This window comes from Chiloscyllium plagiosum, chromosome 11 (genome assembly GCF_004010195.1).
Source record: "Chiloscyllium plagiosum isolate BGI_BamShark_2017 chromosome 11, ASM401019v2, whole genome shotgun sequence".
In the NCBI taxonomy this organism is placed as follows: domain Eukaryota; kingdom Metazoa; phylum Chordata; class Chondrichthyes; order Orectolobiformes; family Hemiscylliidae; genus Chiloscyllium; species Chiloscyllium plagiosum.
In genome coordinates, this window is record NC_057720.1 from 57,217,178 (window position 1) to 57,237,740 (window position 20,563).

The 20,563-nt window shown below is 38.5% G+C and overlaps 1 long non-coding RNA gene across 1 annotated transcript in view; it reads right to left on the reverse strand.

The window, feature by feature from the left end:
- The window catches only part of LOC122554780, a 25,632-nt gene extending 13,786 nt beyond the window's left edge, over window positions 1-11,846 (reverse strand). The window contains exon 1 of the long non-coding RNA XR_006313078.1: window positions 11,715-11,846. This is a non-coding gene — a long non-coding RNA (uncharacterized LOC122554780). The remainder of the gene's footprint in view (window positions 1-11,714) is intronic.
- Window positions 11,847-20,563: the final 8,717 nt, after the last annotated feature.

Sequence of the window (20,563 nt, forward strand, 5' to 3'; positions counted from 1 at the left end):
CCAGACTTGCTGTGCTTTTCCAGTACCACACTCTCACACATGGAGACAACGTTTAATATGTCGAAGCAAGTGCTGGGAGTCTGAAGCCTCTTCAAATACAGCTTTAAGAAGACTAGTCATGCAGAAATAAGCAGCTGAATGACTTGAACATTCAAGAACCCAGAAGAGGAAAAAAACCTTAAGGCAAGAACTTACAAGGTAGAATCTATGATTAATGGTAAAACAAAATCAGACCTTGTGGGAGACATGTAGAAATGAGTCTGAACTAGAAACTCCATGGATTGCAGTACAAGTCACATCTAGCTGGTTACAGATTGCATCAGATCTTGATAATCTGTAAGGGCAGTTCTGAGTAGAGATTCAGGCAGACAGCAAACAAACATTGAAGGCTTCATTAGTAATGTTGAAAGACTGAAGGAAAAGTTTTTAAAAATGTTAGTTACAAGTTGGAAAAGTCAGAATTAAACAAAGTACTTAGCATTCAGATTGAGAGTGTCGCCATCATAGTGGGCAGACACAGTAAGAGAATTCAAAGGCCAAAGGCAAAATTTGAAAATGAAACATCACATCCAGAATTGGTGATAATGGAGTAATTTAGAAGCTTAAGGAGACAAGGTCAGATGAAAGAATAAGACGACTATATAGGCCAAGAAAAATGTTGGGGATCCTTTACTTAAAAATGTAGTAAAGGAGGAAGAATTTAATTACCATCCAGGTGGAGAAAGTGTAAAGCAAGGGGAATTATTTGCAGCACTTTAAACAACAGGAATCATCTAAGGAATTCTGTTGGAGGAATGGCATTGTACAGGGAAAGATGGAAAGGCTTAATTTCCCTTCCCTTGTAAATTGAGATTTGAGACATAAACTAATAAGGTTTTTAAAATTATAAATAATTTTGATAGCGTTCATACTGTGAAGTATTGCATATTTAAGGAAAACGTACCTGGAGATCATCAACTTAAAAGTCACTAAGAAATCCAATAGGGAATTCAGAACAAACTTGTTTACTCAAAAGGGGAAACTATCTTAAGTAGTGATTAAAGTAAATAAACTTTAAAGGGTTCACAAACCATTTGCAAAAATGTTGCCCGGGTTGGAGGGTTTGAGCTATTGGGAGTGGCTAAATAGGCTAGGGCTACTTTTTCCTCAGAGCATTGGAGGCTGAGGGGATGACCTTATAGAGATTTATAAAATCATGAGGGGCACTGATAGGGGAAATAGAAAAGGACTTCTCCCTAGGGTAGGGGAATCCAGAACTAGAGGACATAGGTTTAAGGAGAAAGGGAAAAGATTTAAAAAGGGATCTAAGGGGCAACGTTTTCACACAGAGTGTGGTAAATGCATGGAATGAGCTGTCAGAGGTGGTGAAGGAGGCTGGTACAATTAGAACATTTAAAAAGCGTATGGATGAGTACATGGGTAGGAAGGGTTCAGAGGAATGTGGGCCAAATATTGGCCAATGGGAGAGAATTAATTTAGGACATCTGGTTGATATTGATGAGTTGGACTATTTGTTTCTGTGCTGTACATTTCTGTGACTCTGAGATGCTTGTTAACTGCTCTTTAAATACATGTTGTTGTACAGGTGATGGCTAGATGAAAGAATTAATGCAGAAGTTGCATTAAGCTCCAACCAATCTGATGACACCATATAGTCTTTGGTTTCTGATAATGTTAACTTTATCTACCTAGTTAATGTTAATTCTACTTATTAATAGCCTGCAATAAACTACACCTTCTTAAGACATAACACTGCTTGTGTTAAAACTTAGCAGTGGCCTATTCTCTACAACCAATATTTAGAGAGGTCCTTAGACATAGAATGGAAAGGAGGATTAGGAGGGCTCTTGGGGTTCCTAGTGCAAACTAGGAAACCAAGGTTCAAATCTCCTCCAGAGGTGTGTAATAATATCTTGGAACAGATCAATGTAGAAAATTTAGAAAGGTGATTGCAATATCTCCTTTGGTTAGCATCGTGTAACCAACATGACATCTGAAGGAGCAAATATGGATAGTAAAGGTCAGAAGTTATTTCAGTGGAGGGTAAAAACTGCCATGAATCATTGGATAGAATGGCCCCATTCTATGCTACATATCTTATATAATCCTTTTGTATATGACATCATTTCATTTTTGTAATTAGAATAAATTTGTCAAATAAAGGATTTTTTCATGAAGGAATTATTTCATTAATGAAACTAAGTAACTTAATCCTAAAATAATTGATTCCATTATGAAGTATCCTTGGTGTTCCTGTAACTTGACTGCAGCTGAAATGTGTTTTCTCAGCTGTCCCCATAATCCAGAGGAAAAGCATTTCTGGTGTTTAAAGACAATTCTAGTGTCATTATTTTCAACTGTGCATCAATTAATCAGTGAATATTAGATATGTCGGTCATTACTTTTAGACTGTCTAATCCAAGAAGTGGAGTAGAAATGAGTAAAGGATTAATAACATTTTTAAAAGCACTCATGATAATGGGTTTTTTGACTGATTACTATATACCCTACAGTATCCTTAGTAAACACAGATTATACTTTATGTGGATATAGATGAACAATGGAATGTCAGTAAGTCTCAAAATAACACACTAATACACTTAAAATCATTATTTCCAATGTTCTGTTAAAAGTTTGTTCTATTGAACTGTCAGTTTGTTATAAATGATAAGGTCTTTATGATTATTACAAACAATGTCAGATAAATACAGCAAGTACTTGTGCTTTAAATTGAATTGTAAACATGGTTGTGTGTGTCCAGCTGCATGAAGAACTGTATTAATGGTTTTGTAGATGTAATGGCATCCATCCATGGTGTAAACTGATGATCTGTACCCAAGGTGTATGTAAATTCTGGATTGGACATCTCCTCTGTGGCTGTAGAATCCCTACAATATGGAAGCAGGCCATTTGGCCCATTGACCCTCTGAAGAGCATCCCAACCAGACCCACCTCTCTACCTTCTCCCTGTAACCCTAAATTTCCCATGGCTAATTCACCTTGCTTGTACATCCCTGGACACTATGGGCAATTAAGTGTGGCCAATCCACCTAAACAACACATCTTTGGACTTTGTAGGGGCCAACCTGTGAGTGGCAGTCCCTTTTTCAGCTGGTATAATTGAAAAGTGTTGGCCCAAATTCAACTGACAGTTTTCATTTCCAGTGGGCTCTCCTTCGTTGCCTTCTAGTCATTTCATTTATCCTCTGATTAATCCTCATCCTTCCAGGCTGCTTGGTGAGCAACAAGAACTTCCTATACATGGAATCCAATCCCAATCAACTAGAGGTCTTGCTGGTAGAAATCCTTGTATCACAGATATAGCACCATTTTGGTCTTTCTTTCACCATATTAGCATGTCTTTTGGTCTGTGACCCACCATCAAATCAGTCCACATGACCCAGCCAACAGAATTGCTACAGACTCATGAGAACATAAATCTTCATGTGCTGATGCACTTACACATTTGGAATCCAATTGTGGTGAAAATGTTCAATTTCTGTCTGAGTTGAAACTTTATTGCTGGAACAGCACAGCAGGTCAGGCAGCATCCAGGGAACAGGAGATTCGACGTTTCGGGCACAGGCCCTTCCTCAGGCAAATTTCTGTCTGAGGCAGCCTAGGTGGAAGCTGTTCTGTCATTTTACTTAGCTTGCATTAGTTGTCCATGCTTCCTTGCTCTAAAGAAGGGTGCTTATAACAGAGTGACTTCATATAATAATTCACACTAACACACAAACCTTTTTCTCCCAAACTCATTCAGAATCAAGTCATAGATATTCCCTCTTCCACTACTTTTTTGATTATCTAATCACGTGGGGCAGGATTTTACCATCATCAGTCAATGGTTTTGAAGACAGGGCACTTGAAAAATTTGACAGGTGGCCTTCTCACCATCTGTAACTTTTTATGGTGATATGATTAATGACTTTAGTTGCATGAGAGACAGTTATGTTGTGGTAATACCAATGAATTAGTAATGCTGAAGCCCAAGGTAATATTCAGAAAACATGGTCTCAAATCTTACTGGATGGAACTTAGATTCAAATAATAATTCTGCAACTGAAAGCTAGTTACAATAATTGTTGTGCAACTTTCCAAAATGACCATGCTAATACCATGTGTAATTTGTCCCCGCTAATAGTATGTCATACTAGGTAACAGTTATTTGAGGTAATTTACCATCAATACTCCTTTGCCTTTGCTTTGTCTTGAGCCTATTTAGTTATTAGCAGTACAGAAGATACCACCACTATGTATGTACAGAAAAGGCATGGATAACAAGAAGGTTTATTGCATGATAACAATAAGCACAATTAGATTTGTTCAGTAGATTCTACAATTATCAGGATTGTGGAAAGCTGGAACAGATATGCCTGCTCTCTCTGAAATCTAGAGTTGAATTCTCTTGTCTCCAACCACACATTCTTTGTGACATCAGTAGAATGGATGCAGTCAATGTAACATGAACATTAACCTCAAGGATTTTTCTGCCTGGTTTACCCTATTATACAAGCATATAACTATATTACACCCACCCTCATTACTCCATTTTCCATACGTTTCAGAATACACCAATGCAGAAGTTCTAAAAATTTCATGACTTTCACAGGATATGCTGTCTTTGTTCTTGGAAAAATGCTAAATCTCTTTCTTATGGACAGTTGGCCCTGGTTCTGATCTATGGATATTATTTCTGCTGGAAGATGTTGTATCCCCTGGACATCCATCCTGAAGGACATCATTCCTTTGTTTTAGATGTTGCTGTTGTTGATCCATGACCTTATCTGTAGTACCCTTAATCTCTCAAATGTTCTGTGTGAAATTTAGATTTTTGTTTAAATTCCTTCCTTTCTCCTTCTTTCCCTCCCTTCCCAAAATATTAGATGAATAACCAGACAATTTCTTCTTCTTGACTGTCTCCCATTTCTGTGGACATTGGTCTGGCTCAAATAGAGTCAAATGTGGCTTATCTCCTTCAGGTTGTTGATCAGGCTGGGCATTTTTTTAGACTCTTAAATCTATTGTTTCTTCTAGACAAGTCCATGTTGTGTTGAGTTTTTCCAGAATAATTTCTGTTGCAGAGGCCTAGCCAATTTTCTCACCATATCTTATTGAACCTGGGTCATTAACTATCCCATATCCAATAGCATCTCTCATGTTTGGTTCCTATCTTAGCAAGTGTTATCACCAGAACACCTCAACACAATGGATAGTCCAGAATTCTGGGATCCCTTGCATTGCACCATCTTTAAGATCCCATTGTGCATCTGGAGAAGCATGGTCAGTTGGAGTTGCCTTGCAAAATTCCTGACATTTATCCTGCACCTCTCTGCCTCCCTCATTCCAGGAGGAAAACAGCCTCAGGTAAGGCATAAAGACTCAAGACAGATGGTAGAATCCCTGAAAGCACCTCATCCCTTATGTGGACAGCATCCTGACTCTGACCACTCCAAATGACTGACTGCCCATGTCCAAACCCCTGAACTCATTTTGCGGGCTGCTCTTTTACTTGCTGTACTGGGGCTCACTGAACAAAGGCTATCATGCTTGACTTGACAGGCCTATTTATAAGCATGACCAGCTTTTGGTTCTTCTGGTCTCTGCTAAATTATAAAAGAAGACAAATATGAGCCTGGCTGATGAGACAAAATATTATAGGTAAGGCAGTAATGGGATGCTATGAGCATGAAGGGGTGGGGGGAGAGGGGGGAAAGCAGGGACCTTTGTATTGGTCAAATGGCCTTTGGGACTGTTCAATATGGATGTAAAAGGTGCATAAATCCTTTAGAACTGTCAAACTTGTCAAGACTTGTTAATAAATGTCAATGAGTATTGAGCTGTCTGTAAGTGTCAACCAATCAAGAAATCTCAATGAGTCAACATATGTTCTTATCATTTGGACAGATTTTCACAATAGAGTGTTTTCTGCAATTTAGAACTTTAAGTAATAGAGCTATATTTTTCCTCCTATTTGTCATGGATATTCAATGAATCCCCTTGATAGATGAAGAAGAAATGGTGAAAGTAGTACTGTAGTTGGCATAGGGCTATGAGGGACCACAGGGCGAGGTAGAGGGCATTGGTTTGCATGGATTGGCAATGCTGGGACACTGGGAGTATGTGGGGATGAGTTGAGGTAAGAGGTGAGGGTTGCAAGAATGCTTTATATTTCTCCCGCTTTGGAGAGATAAGGTACACATGTGGACTGGTTTGGGACACATTTGATAGAGGTAGACTCTTTGGCAGACATGACATTCTTTGACAGAGTGAAAAGGTTTGTTTGTGTGTAAAAAACACAAACTCATTAAGACTGGCAAGTGTCCAAAATGTGTGGAGCTATAAGAAGTACTAGTTATTTCGAAGTGCCTATTTACATAAACCATTTTAGGATTTGTGCTGCATCACAGATTTTCCAATTTATCATTTTCACAAGGGGAGCCTATCAATATTTCCAACTGCTCTTCAGAGGCTGATGTTTGTTCTCCTAAGGGATTAATAGAGGAGGTGAATGTATTGACTTCTTTTCTGTTTACAATGAGTGTCTAAAAGCTTCCCTAGTTTCACCCATGGTGATGAATCAGCATGGAGAAATAAGGGTAATGGATGTGGGTAATTTGTATGAACTGGCACAGAGGTTAAAAGAGGCCATGAGGATGATTGTGGATGTGGGGTAGCATAGGGACTATGAAGTACCATGGAGATTGGCTGAGGGGCACACTGTGACATGGAAGGGGCATTAAGAACTTGTGGGAGGAAGCTTGAAAGAGCTTGAAGATTTTTTTTCTCTAATCCTTATTTTTCTACTATGACTACAGAGCTGGAGCTGCAGGGTAGGCCTTTCACTCAGCCTGATTTAGGAACTAGCAGACTCTTAACCACTTTCCAGATTTCTTGGTCAACTTCCAATCCAGACTAGAAGTCAAAAGCATGGATGGCCATTTTCTAAATAATGGAATTCTCCTACCTCACTGCCCCTAGCCCAGGAATTAAAATCAAAGACTTTCTTTATTTTGAAGCAGTGCTATATCTTCAGAACTGTTGCCTCTAAAGTCTTGTCTCCTGTTCGGTCTAATTCTTTCTGACCTTGAATCTAAAGTACATTTTTTGCTATATTTATGTGCAATGAGACATTAATCTTATTATTTTAAATGCTGCTTTAAATCTGTATCATTGCAATATGGCTTGTAATCTGCTATTCCTTAATCTTGTACTCATGAATGCTGCTTTTATATCAAATCATTGTACGGCTTGCTAGAATCTGTTCAGCATTCCCTTTATATACCATCTTTTTTTAATCTCTGCATTTTTGTGATACAGTACTGAATTCTTCAATAAATCTTTAAATTGTATGACTAATTTTTGTGTAGTGATTTACTACTTGCAAGCTTTTCTCAATCCGTTTTTTTGGGATGCTATATCTCTGCACTGCTTCCTGTGTTATGCATCTTTTTAAGGTTCTTCCCACCTTTTCTCAAGATCAAAATGGTCTCTAACTTCTTATTCTAAGCTTTAACCACCTTCTGAAGCCAAGATTGGGGTTTCCCACTTCTTCCTGAGCAAATTGGACATTCCCTGTCCCTCACAGCTTAAAACACTGAACGCTTCTGCACAATTTTTCAAATAAAATTCTTTAGTCTTAACCTTTGTAAATCTTGTCACTGAAATCATAATTAAATTACTGAATCCAAGTCGTCTTAATTTTTTATTTTTTTCTGACTTATCATTTGTTCTTTCAATGTATTTTTAAAATTGTTCTCATTTTTAGCTGAAATAAATTGAGGCCTCCCCAAGTCTGTAGTCTCCACATTTTGTTCTGGTATTCTACTTGTCCTTGCAGCTCTGTCTTATTGTAGTCTAAAGTCAATGGTGACAAAGCTAATTATCAGTAGTAAGAATTTTCATTTATTCACTTGCTTTCCTTTCCGAATGCAAATATCATCTTCCTTTTTATTTGGTGATGCTGACTTTCTTTCAGAGTTATCATTTTACTGCTATCAATCTACTTGACTTTATCTGTGCAATTTATGATTAGATTCCCTACGGTGTGGAAACAGGCCATTTGAAAATAGAACATAGAACAATACAACGTAGAACAGGTCCTTTGGCTCTCAATGTTGCGCCACCAGTGAACTAATCTAAGCCCATTCCTCTACACTATCCCATTATCATCCATGTGCTTATCCAAGGATTATTTAAATGCCCCTAATGTGGCTGAGTTAACTACACTGACAGGCAGAGCATTCCACACCCTTACCACTCTCTGAGTAAAGAAACTACTTCTGACATCTGTCTTAAATCTGTCTACCTTATCTAATCCTCTGATCATCCTGTATGTTTCTATCAAATCCCCTCTTAACCTTCTTCTCTCCAAAGAGAACAGACCCAAGTCTCTCAGCCTTTCCTCATAAGACCTTCCCTCCAGACCAGGCAACATCCTGGTAAATCTCCTCTGCACCTTTTGCAAGGCTTCCACATCCTACCAGTAATGGTGTGACCAGAACTGGGCGAGTGGGGGTGGGAGTGGATGGAATTGGCGCATGGGGCTGGAACGGGCGGGGTTGGGCAGGGAGCGGATGGAGTTTGGAGGATGGGCTTTGGGGGACAGGTGGGAGCGGATGGAGTATGGGGATCGGGATGGGAGTGGACGGGTTTGGGAGGCAAGTGGGGAGCAGATGGTGTTGGGCGGATAAGATAAAAGTGGATCAAACGGGGAGTAGACGGGGTTGGGAGGCGGACAGGGTGGAAGCGGATGGGGTGGGGGCGGTGTTGGACAGGTCTGGGGAGGGCGGGGGCTCGCGCGTCGTACTGCTGCCTAGTCTCCTGAGGCCGAGAGGAAATCAATTTACTGAATAATCAATTATCTGAACGAAATAGTGCCTGCCCATCTTGATAATCAAGGTTCGTCTGTACATGGACTCCAAGATCCCTCTGCACATCCACACTACCAAGAATCTTGCCATTGACCCAATATTCTGCCTTCCTGTTATTCTTCCCAAAGTGAATCACCTCACAGTTATCTGCATTGAAGTCCATTTGCCACCTCTCAGCCCAATTTTGCAAACAAGTCCACACCGACTCTCTGAAGAGTAACCAGCCTAAACCCATTCCCCTACACTATTTCCTTTCATTGAGCTGATTAATGTACCTAACATTATTGGAAATTTAGCATGGCCATTTCACCTGATCTGCACATCTTTGGATTGTGGGAGGAAACCAGAGCACCCAGAGGAAACCAACACAGACATTGGGAGAGTGTGCAAACTCCACACAGACAGTGGCCCAAGGCAGGAATTGAACCCGGTTCCCTGGTGCTGTGAGGCAGCAGTATTAACCACTGAGCCACCGTGCGGCCGTGATATTTAACTATTGAAAAGAAAACACGTTTTATTGAAGATTTTCTTGTACTCATCAGGAAAATTTACAAGTAAAAGGAAAACAAACTGCTGATTGGTTGGCAAGTGGACTCTGGTAGAGGTGCTATTGCGAAAAATACACCAATTAGATGATGACTCACAGTTGTCAGGCAAGATTTGTTTAACATTCAAATCCAACCAGGCAGCTTGACTCTGGTCAAGACAATGCCCTAAGAACCACAAAATGGCTCTCACCTGTTTTATTTGCTTGAATCAGGCACAATATGTGTAGGCTATTTCTGACTTCACAGAACAGGGCCCTGTGTATTAATGTATATAGTTCCCAGTACACAAAAATGTGTACCATCCTGCAACCTTGACAGACAATCTTACACTGAGCATTATTCAGTGTAATTATTAGCACACACACAGGTTTATTTAGCAAATATTGTCCAATCACAGAATTACTTATAATTTTGGACACTATTTTAAGTTTTGCAAATGTCAGCCTCGTGTCCAAATATCCCATTTTATAAAGTCATTGGACAAACAGCAAACCCGAGCACATTGATGTAGACCAATAACACTCATGGCAGTCATTAATTTGCCAATTTAAGGTTACGTGGCATAGACTGCAGTAACCCACCCACTATCACAATCCAGCTCAAAATCTCCTTTCCGTGGTATTTGTTTCATATATCCTTGAAGTATCTTTGAAGTCTTGACATCTTTCCTAAAGTGTGGTGCCCAGATTTACCATAATCTATTTTGTTATTTCCATCCATATCTTTAGTTCTAAAGTCAAGACTCAGGCATGCTTTTTTGAAAGATTTAGCAACTTGTCCTGCCACAAACAATTTATTTATGTGAACTCCAGACTTCTCTGCTTCTGCATCTCAATTAAAATTACTTGATTTAATTTGGTCTGCTTCTACTCATTATGCTTTCACAACAGACCAATTCACATTCAACTTGAGGTATGTGGCATAGAATGGAAAAGGCACAAATTAAGATAGTAACTCCACAATGGGAAATGAACAACAAAATAGACTATTTTCACAGCTACTATGATAAAAGCATTATCTCCTGATGCACAGCAAAGGACCGCCAATTTATATGTAAATGAGGAAAATAAGAGTTTAGACAGGATGCTAATTGTTTTTGGACAAGTAGTGGAAATATGTCTCAAACATATCAGTAGCTCTCCAAAAGCTACTGCTAGAGCTTGATATGTATTTAGCAGGATGCTATAAATTTTCAAGAGTCCTAAACAAAATTTTACATTGGAAAACACAAATGTATATTTTATACAATTGGGCAATATTAGGATTATTTTCTAACTTGCAGTTCCTGGTCAGGTTGGGCTGAATGGCCTACTTTTGCACCCACATATTATGGTCTTAAGAAATAGAAAAATTGACAAATAAGGAATGTACTTGGAAGGATTCTCCTGTACCTCTGCTCAAAGGTTTACAGTTTGCTTGTTTTATTTGGTATGATAATTCCATTGACAAGCAATCATTTTCTGAATATAGTCAGCTGTAATGTAAGGCTGTAAGTGACCATTTTCTAGGGGTGTAAGTGCATTTGCTTGTACTGATCATATGTAGTCAGGTAACAAAAATTATATTAATTACAATTAGAGAATTTTCAGAAGTGTCCAGAAACAAGAATAGTTTTTTTTTAAATTTTCATGGAGACATATAACTGGCAGTGCAGATCAACCACCTAATTTTAAACCCAATTTCTATAAAGGGCAGCCAATCTGGAAAGCTCTTTTTATTCCAGAACAGGAAATTGAATATATATTCCACCATCTCTTCCAGTCTTATGTCCGCCTTAAAGCCTACAAAATGAATCCTGAGGATCTTTTCATATGCACGAGAATTTAGAATGGAAGTCGTATTAGCATATTCATATCTCTTTCCAAAATCATCGTTACCACTTTGCACTTTCTGTCCATACATCGCTACAATTAAGGAATCCTCTAGCAAGCACCTTACTCATTCAGGCAAATTGTTCTCTAACTGCACATATCTTCTTGCAGCATTTTGTTCAAATTTCCCACACATACTTTACACATTTAAGAAATGAGTTTTGAATGTGCTTTTTGTCAGACTGATAAAAAAGTTATAAATCTTTTACGCAACAGTGCCTTAATAATAAATTCAATTTGTGATGCAGAATCTTCCAGAACTGATTTTAAGCTTTTCAAAACTTTCAGTGAGGTTTGATGTATTAAAGCCTTACATTGGCTTAGTTTCAAGCTTTCCATTTATGTTCAGTTTTCTTTCACTTAAGAAGCTAATTGACAGAAAAATGAAAGCTTGAGAAGAATGCAGGACAACATCTACTCACCACCAACAACCTCCACTTCTCCAATTATTTAGATATTGTTTCCATGAAAACTCATTCCATATTCCAGTTCCTTTCATTCAAGTTAGAATCTGGTCAAACTACTTGAAATTTTTGTCCTCCCAGAAAACCACATCCTTCAGTTCTCTCCTGAATCAGATAACAATTCAAACCAATTAAGACTGTTTCCACTCATCCAACATTCAATCCTCTAGGTCATAGACTGCAATAAAAAGTGAAGGTCAAGGTTAGTAGGTATAGGAAACATTGGGTGACTAAAGATATTGAAGCTCTCATCAAGAAAAAGGAGGCATATGTTAGGTATAGACAATTGGGATCATGTGAATCCCTGGAGGAGTAGGAGTACACTTAAAAGGGTAAGCAGGAGGGCAAGAAAAGGATAAAACATAGCTTTGGTAATTAAGGTTAAAGAGAATCCTAAGAGAGCCTATGCTACATTAAGGGCAAAAGAGTAATTGGGGAGAGAATAGGGCCCCTTAGAGATCAGTGAGATCGTCTCTCTGGAACCACAGGAGGTGGGTGAGATACTAAATGAATACTTCACTTTTTTATTTATTGTGAAGAAAGACATGGAAATTGAGGAAATAAGTAGTGACATCTTGAGTGTTCACATTATAGATGAGGTCGTGCTGGTGGTCTTAAAATGCATAAAGATAGATAAATCCCCAAAACCTGATCAAGTTTACCCTAGAACATTCAGGGAAGCTAGGGAAGAGATTGTAGGGCCCCTTGCACAGTATCATTGTTAGCCATAGGTGAGGTGCCAGGGTGGCTAATATAGTCCCATTGTTTAAGAAAGGCTGCAAGGAAAAGCCAGGGAACTATAGACTGGTGTGTTTGATGTCAGTGGTGGGTAAGTTGTCTGAGAGATAGGATTTATATGCATTTGTAAAGGCAAGGACTGATGAGGCATAGTCAGCATAGCTTTGTGTGTGGGAAATAGAGTCTCACAAATTTGATTTTTTTTTAAGTGATTACCAAGATGATAGATGAAGGCAGAGCAGGAGACATTGTCTATGTGGACTTTAACAAGGTCCTGCATGGTAGACTTGTTAGTAAGGTTACATCACAGGGCTCTGGGAGAGCTAGCCAACTGGATACAAAGTTTGCTTGATGATCGAAGACAGAGGGTAGTGTTAGAGGGTTCTTATTCCATATTGGCATGGAAGAGTTGGACTGAAGGGTTTGTTTCTGTGCTGTGTGACTCGAAGAATTAAATGACTTTGTTGAATAGCCTTCAAAGCACTAAAAAGCACAATTTATTTTCTGGAATTTTGCTGTTCATAGATCCTATTATATCACGAGTCAATTTTGCAATTGCCACTGACATCTGTTGGCTCCCTATACCCCGATCCATTGACCTTAAAATTGTTGTTATTTTCAAATAATTGTATGAGCTCAGTCCTCCCTACCTTTATAATCCTACTTGATACTTTGATTAGAGTTCCATATGTCTGCCTCGATCTCTTACACGGGCACGTTTGTGATATTTTTCTCCTCTTTGCTCCTCCATCGGTGGCTACTCTGGAATTCTCTTGATAAACTGATCGATTTTACTTATCTTCCAAAGACTCCTCACCAATAATTATATTGTCCCTATGCTTCACCACAGAATGAATTATTTTACTTCTGTGTTGAAGTTCCTTGACAACCATGATATTTTTCTGTGGTTGCTGAACAGTTTTGGGACAAATGTTCATTCTTGCCACACAGTCAATAATCAGGAACAGGGTGGAGGTTCTACCAGATGCATGCAATCAGCAATTTAATGAGGTGAAAAAGTAGCTCACTCAATTAACCCATTATGTGCAAGGTTATGCATCATTAAAATCACTCAGGGCTGATTAAGCAATGTCTGTGCATCACTACACTATACCTAAACTAGAGGTGCTTGGTAGAGACATTGGGTACCTAATCGCTTCTAACTCTTACAGTTAGCATCCTTATTATAATGACCGAAAATAACTTGGCGCTAAAAATTAGATGTATTGTAACGCAAAATAATTTTGGCGTTCTTAAGACTTTGTGTGCAAGATGTTTCTCTTTGTGGTTATATCTGAGCAGGATGGACTTGAGTCGACATCTTTGAGGCTGTCACAGTACCAAGTCATTTGCCTAGATCAGGGTTATTATAAATACAGGATAGGTTATCAGCTAGATTTCTGTTGGCAAGGGAGCAGAATAAAACCCCAATGTACTAGAGAACTAAAAATATCTAAAGACCTTGAAGTCTGAATGACGTGGAAAAAAACAGAGATCATGGCTTTTAAAGGACAGTACTAAGGCTTGCATTGGAGTTTAACAAACTCTCCAAGGCCAACTCACCCCTGATTTTTTTTTAGAAGGTCAGGGTATGTCTACTGCTTGATTGAATCTATTGCTCCCTTGCATTAGGTAGTTTCAGAGATTGGTGGTGAGTAAGGTGATTGGAAATAAAGTCCATTCAGAAGCCAGGCTCCATACCATTTCTGTGGTCAAGTAGGGAATAAGAATTGGACACGGAAAAGGCAATAGACTAACCATCTGCTTATTCCTGTATTTTTCCTTCAAGTAATCCATCCATATTTCAGGTGGAATTATAGAGAATGAATAAGATCCAAATCTCTGAAACTTTTTCTGCCAAGTACTTGCAAGAAAATCAATGCGTGGAATCTAATAGGGGTCTCAGCGACATGGGCTGTAGCCAAGACTTGTGCTAGAATTAAATGAGAAGTCCAGTGAAACTAATTTTGATGTTGGGAGCATCTTGCTCCATCTTTGCTGCTTTTCATAAGCAGTGTGGCACATTCCTTATGCTGCAGTGGTGTTGTCAATTAAGGGGCATTATTGCTTTTTAATGCCTTTTTGATGGCTTAACTCACCTCATTAATGTTCAGCACTCTATCTAACCAAATTCTTCAAACAAGCCATGTGTCGATAAAACTTGAAATGGAAACTAGAGGGTACCTGTTGAATTTGGCTTGGTGCTTGCTTCAAAGGACATCCATATTGGACACCAGACATCAGTACGTTAGGGCAAGCACCATGGTCACTGCATGCACCCCATATCTATGGGCATTGGCATCTGGTATCTGCCAGCCTCTAAAACTCTCATGGCACATTCCTGATCCATATGAAGATGTTTCTGCACCTCAGTGTTGCACCAGCATCTGTCAGTGCAATGTAGCAGCAAGAACACTGTGTGCTTAGGGGCATGCACCCAAGTTATGGGGCTGGACCAGACTGCATTGCCAAGCTCTTCACTGCACACATTCACTCTGACCCTTCCTGGATGCTTATGGTATCTCTGTCTTGCATCACTTTGTCTTGCCTTTTTGCACTTTGCCCCTCAGTCAGAGATACCAGGCTCATACTACATCTGTTTTGAATTGTTGTTTAATGCAGACACAGCCAAGAGGCTTGCCATACTTGTCAGCAGCCTCAGTCAACTCAAAGGGATAGCCTTTGCTCAGAGGGTCCATTATGGCGAGTCAACTGCAACCTCTGATACGAACGCAGAGGCTAGGAAAAACATCAGTCAGCTGCTTGGGGCAGTCAGAGTCAGGGTCCCCTCCATTTAAGAGGTATTGCACAGAAGATGGTGGCATTTATACTGGCAGACTGGCAACGTTCATTTATCTTGCTTCTTCAATGGTGCTACAATATTGTACTTCCCTCCAGGTGGCTGACACTGCTTTAAACCGGATGGTAACCTCAAAACAGGCTAGCATGTTCTCGTGTTATGACCTCCACTACTGGTCTTCAAGCACCACCTCAACCAGCAGAATGTTTAGGCTGCTGCTACACAGCAGGATGCCAATTTTCTTGATGTGCTACATCTGGAGCTATGTCGAGGAGCCATGCAGGGCAGCTCCAGACTGACTGTGCACCCAGAGAAACACAGCAGGCTTTTAAAGATGACATGGGTGCAAGTCATATTTGTGAAGTCCAGTAATATCTGCTGAATGGCAAGTTGTTTTGAGAATAGCAAGTGGTAAGATGGACATCATGGGGCAGGATAGGTAGTTAATTGAGTTTGATAAGATCTGGGAAGAAACCCCAATTGGCCTCACAGAAGAATTCCCTTCAAAACATTTGACACAACTTGGACTCAGTCAAAAAAAATGTAAAATTCAGCCAAATAGAATTTGAAACAAACTCAGATGTATTGTTTATTAATGCAAACCTGTTTTTGTGATTGGTTTCTTGTGCTGCACACTACAATCATTACAACAGAGGCATGCTGAACATATAAATCATTTATAAATCATTTGTTAATTTTTTAAACATTTGGCAGAAGAAAAATAAAGTTTCAAAATGTGCCTTCATTTTAGTGGTGATTTGATTTCTTTAACTTGATGCAATTGATATTATCAGTTTGATACATAATCTGGAAACAAGGTTGTATTCACTCAATAGAGATGCAACTCGTGGTTGGATTCCTGCCACCGGCTAAACCTGGCCTTTTGATTTCAATGTGTTTTCATAAATTGGTTTCAAGCATTTTAAAGGCTGCAGAGACATTTGGAAAAAAAATGCACATAGAAATCTTTTGTAAACATTTTGTGATCATGCAGGCAACAATACAAGAAAATTGTGAAGCCAAGATCCATTTGAGAAAATAAAATCAGTGATAATAGCAAAATGATATTAACCTTTTCAGAAAGTAGCTTCCTCCTTTGACTATGAGTTGTTGTCCAATGGTTCTGCAAGTGTCCTACCCAGACTAGTAATCGTGATAGTTTGATTTCTTCTCTGCTATGAGTCAGGTAATCTTTGTGATGAGGTGTAGTTGGCTACTGCTATTACGAAGGAAAGAATGAACTATACTTCATCATCTTTTAGTCATCCCTTTTGGGTTATAATAGAGATGGTATGTAAAATGCAAATCATTCAATAAACTGTACTAACTGTAAAACAATTAACACTATCATTTACATTTTCATTGCAGCTTGTGGAAATTGTTCAAATCTATTGTTGTAAATAGAGGAAAATTGGCATAAATCTTATTTGCATATCTATCTTGGGTTTCCATTCAAGTTATAGTGGCAAATCAGAGAATGAACGAGGAAATTCCCAATGTATACAGAAAAAAATCTTTGTCTCCAGTGCTATTAATCTGTGTAGGTCTTGGGAGTTAAGGCAAGATAGGTAATGCAGCTGCTCATTAAAATGTCTACATGTGTGTCACAGGAGTCACTTTGAGAGATCTGCTGGTCAGATGGACCCTTTCTGGACCACAGTGACAATACTTCCAGTGGCAAGTGATCAAGTTGACAAGGTTGCATGTCAGTGAAGACACCCATTTGCAAGTGTCCTATCCCGACTAGTAATTATGCTGGTGTGAAAACTGCAGCTTCAGAATCTCCTATGTCAATGTAGCAGATGAGCGACATTTCAATTTTATTTTCACGAGAGACAAACTATTGACGATAGACTAGTATGGACACCAGCTGTTTCTGTTGAGTAGGTTTACATACTGTCAGATCTCTCCCTTTTTTGTCTGGTTATACATACTTCAGAGGCACTCTGAAGAGTAACTCCATGTAAATTTCCATTATCCAATATGATTGAATGGTAGGACTTCAAGAGATTTGATTTAAGTGTTGCATTTGAATGCTGATGGCAATGTGCTTAATGCATAAAACATCATTTGGTATGATCATGTAGGGCTCTCTTCCCCCACATCTTTCTTCACCTACTCTCTCTTCCCCCCGCTCTCTATTTCATCTGATGCAGTGAGGACAACATCTTCAACTTCCTTTCGTGATTACCCTATGATGAATGTACAGGAATTCTCTGTAAAGATTAGACTCCTGTTTTGTAATATCAGTAGTGTGATAGTTAGAAGTCAGAGATTGGAGCTTTCTTTTCATGAGACACATCTGTTTTTCTATCTCATATCAACCAAGTGGAAGGTTTACCTGGCTGGTATCTGGTATGGGGGTTTATTATGAGGTAAGTCTTTGGACAGGAGGGACCTGTATCTACTGGAGTTTAGAAGAATGAGACATTACTGAAATATACAAGATCCTGAGGGGATTTGACAATGTGGGTGCTGGAAGGATATCCACTCTTATGGGGAGACTAGAGTTAGAGGGCAGTATTTAAAAATAAGGAGTCATCCATTTATAATGGAGGTGAGATTTCTTTTCTCTCAGGGGGTTGTGATCCTTTGGAACTCTCTTGCTCAGAGAGTGGTTGAGGCAGAATAATTTTAATATTTTCTAAGGCAGAGATAGATTCTTGAAGGTATTGGAGGTAGGTAGTTGAGACCATAATTAGATTAGCTATGAATGGCAGACCTGGATAGAAGGGGCCAAACAACCACCTCTTGGTCTTAATTTGTATGTGATATAGAGTCATACACATATGTTTGTATATCCTATGCTTCCACCATTACTATACAGTAGAAGAGTTTATGACCAGATATAAAGGAATTTGATTTTGGGAAACTATCTACTTGCAAGCAGTGTCATTGCATAACGCTGTCAGATCAAAGATGCTCTTGAAGGAACGTACAACTTAGGTTCAAAATCAGTGTCTATTTCCACCCACTAATGGATCAAGAAATAAATATGGATTCAGCTGATACAATTTTTTTTACAAAGCTGTGTGATAAAGTTATTGTGACGACAAAGTTTTGAGTTGGAATTCCAGGGCAATACAACATAATAGTACATGCCTCTGGAGTGTACAATGATTTTCAATGGCTGGGCTTAAATGATGTATCCAATGTTGGTCCAAACACACAGCAAGGATATTCAAGAAAAAAAATCAAACCAAACACAGTCTTAGGCTGAGTTAATTGCGAGGATTCTTGAGCTGTAGGGAGGTATTTATATTCCAGAAATAGTGTCTTAAAATCTTTGGAAACGCTTCCTCTCTATTTGAGTACATTGCTTGTGACATGGAAATATGCAGATGAATGTCTGGGAAAGAATTAGGTTAGATTTAGGAAACAACATCTATAGAGCCATCAGATACTTGGAGATATTGCTAAAGTAGGAGGGAGATTCTAGTTTACAAATAGAAGCTTTAAAGTTAGCTAGGATTTAAAAAAAAACGATTATTGAAATCTCACTGAATTTTCCTTGATGGATTAGGTCAACAAGAAAGCACCTCTCCATAATGTTTCCTAAATTGGCCTCAAGTTTTTTTCTTTATTTGCCTATTCCCAATAGGACTGTAAAGTTCTGATGATCCATAATATGTATCTGATGTATCAGTGATTTGGTAACACAATGCTAAATATCCTGAACAGAATGAAAGCTCTCACGAGCCTATTTAATGGGAAGAATTGGACTCTGCCAAAGAACTGCTGCTGATGAAGTAATCATGTGTAATTATAAAAGCTGCTCCAGTCACCGGGGATCGAGAAAATGATCTGTGCTAGAAACCATTAACGACTTGAGGCTGTCCTTCTGACACTAATGGCTTTCTTCATTGAAATCAGTGATTGTGCACAAAACCTTCATGATTATCCTTCATGATTAAAGATTCCTAGGCCTACAACTTAAATTTTTCCTCCAGTTTATGTGTCCTCCAAGGCAAAACTGTCAGACAAATATGATTGAAAGGATGTACTGCAGCAAAGAAGGGCTCTAGACTATTCCAATCTGTCACTGAGTATCTTGGACAGTAAGTTAGTCTCTCAGCACAAAGCAATTTACATGAGAACATTGACTAAGCAAAATCTGAGATGAGGAATGACACCTGCTGAAAGAGTTTACCTTGGATGGAAAAAGATGTATTTCTTATATATTGAAAGGTTTCATCAGTGTGCTTTAATACCCACTCTTGCAAGTATGAACCTGACCTTTTGATTCACAAAAGTGACATAGTTTTTAAAACTGTGCACTGTTAAATAGAGTGAATATGGGTGAATATAGAGTCTTTGAATTAGAGGTTCCAAAACAGTGCTGATTTGCTTGTGTGTCAGACATGTGACTGACAAAAAAAACATGAAAAGTGTGCCTTTCTTTTTAACACCAAACATGCCTCAGTCCTATGGTGCTATTATGATTGCAGCACAGTAAAAGCATCACAATTCCACTTACATCCTGACTATTTTTTCCATTTACATTCAAGGAGAAGTTTCAATTACATTCATGCCATTTTCTCTGATTTTGTATTGAAAATCAAAATTCATTAGTATGTTAAAGAGAAAGACCAATGACTTATTTTATATTCATGGGGTAAAAGATCGTTCCTCCATGAAACTCTGACATTAACACACCAGTGAGGGTTTTGTGGCAAAGCATAGCAAAATGGAAAATAAACATTTATGCTCTACACTAAAGCAAGGGGAACAGGCAACAGGCTAGTTCACAAATACACAACACTACCACATAAATTGTTTCACAAGGGATCATAATTTCACAGTCTCTGGCCTCTGCAAGAAAAAAAATTGATATGTAATTATTCCCTCTTCCAAACAAACATAACATTTTGATGAACACATGTCACCTGTAATATTCATCTAGTTACTTATTTTTTGGATGAATAAAATGTCAACATTAATAATGTGTATGAGTTTTTACAGGCAAAACAGTTTCTAAAACACAACTGTACACAATGTTATAAGGATTTGAAGTAACCCTTCACACAAATTAAACCTGTACACGGTGTATGTTTTTTAAAACAACTCTGCAATATGTTATACATTCCAGCCCATGCATAAAGGATATGTTTACATTTCTGATTAATGTACCTAAGCACATTTTATTCAGTGGAACCATATTATTGAGTTTCAAAATTGTGGTTGTCTCACTTAAAGAAAACAGGGAATGCATATTTTGCCATATTAATATACCCTTAATTGTATTCTTAATATTTATAAAAATGTAAAT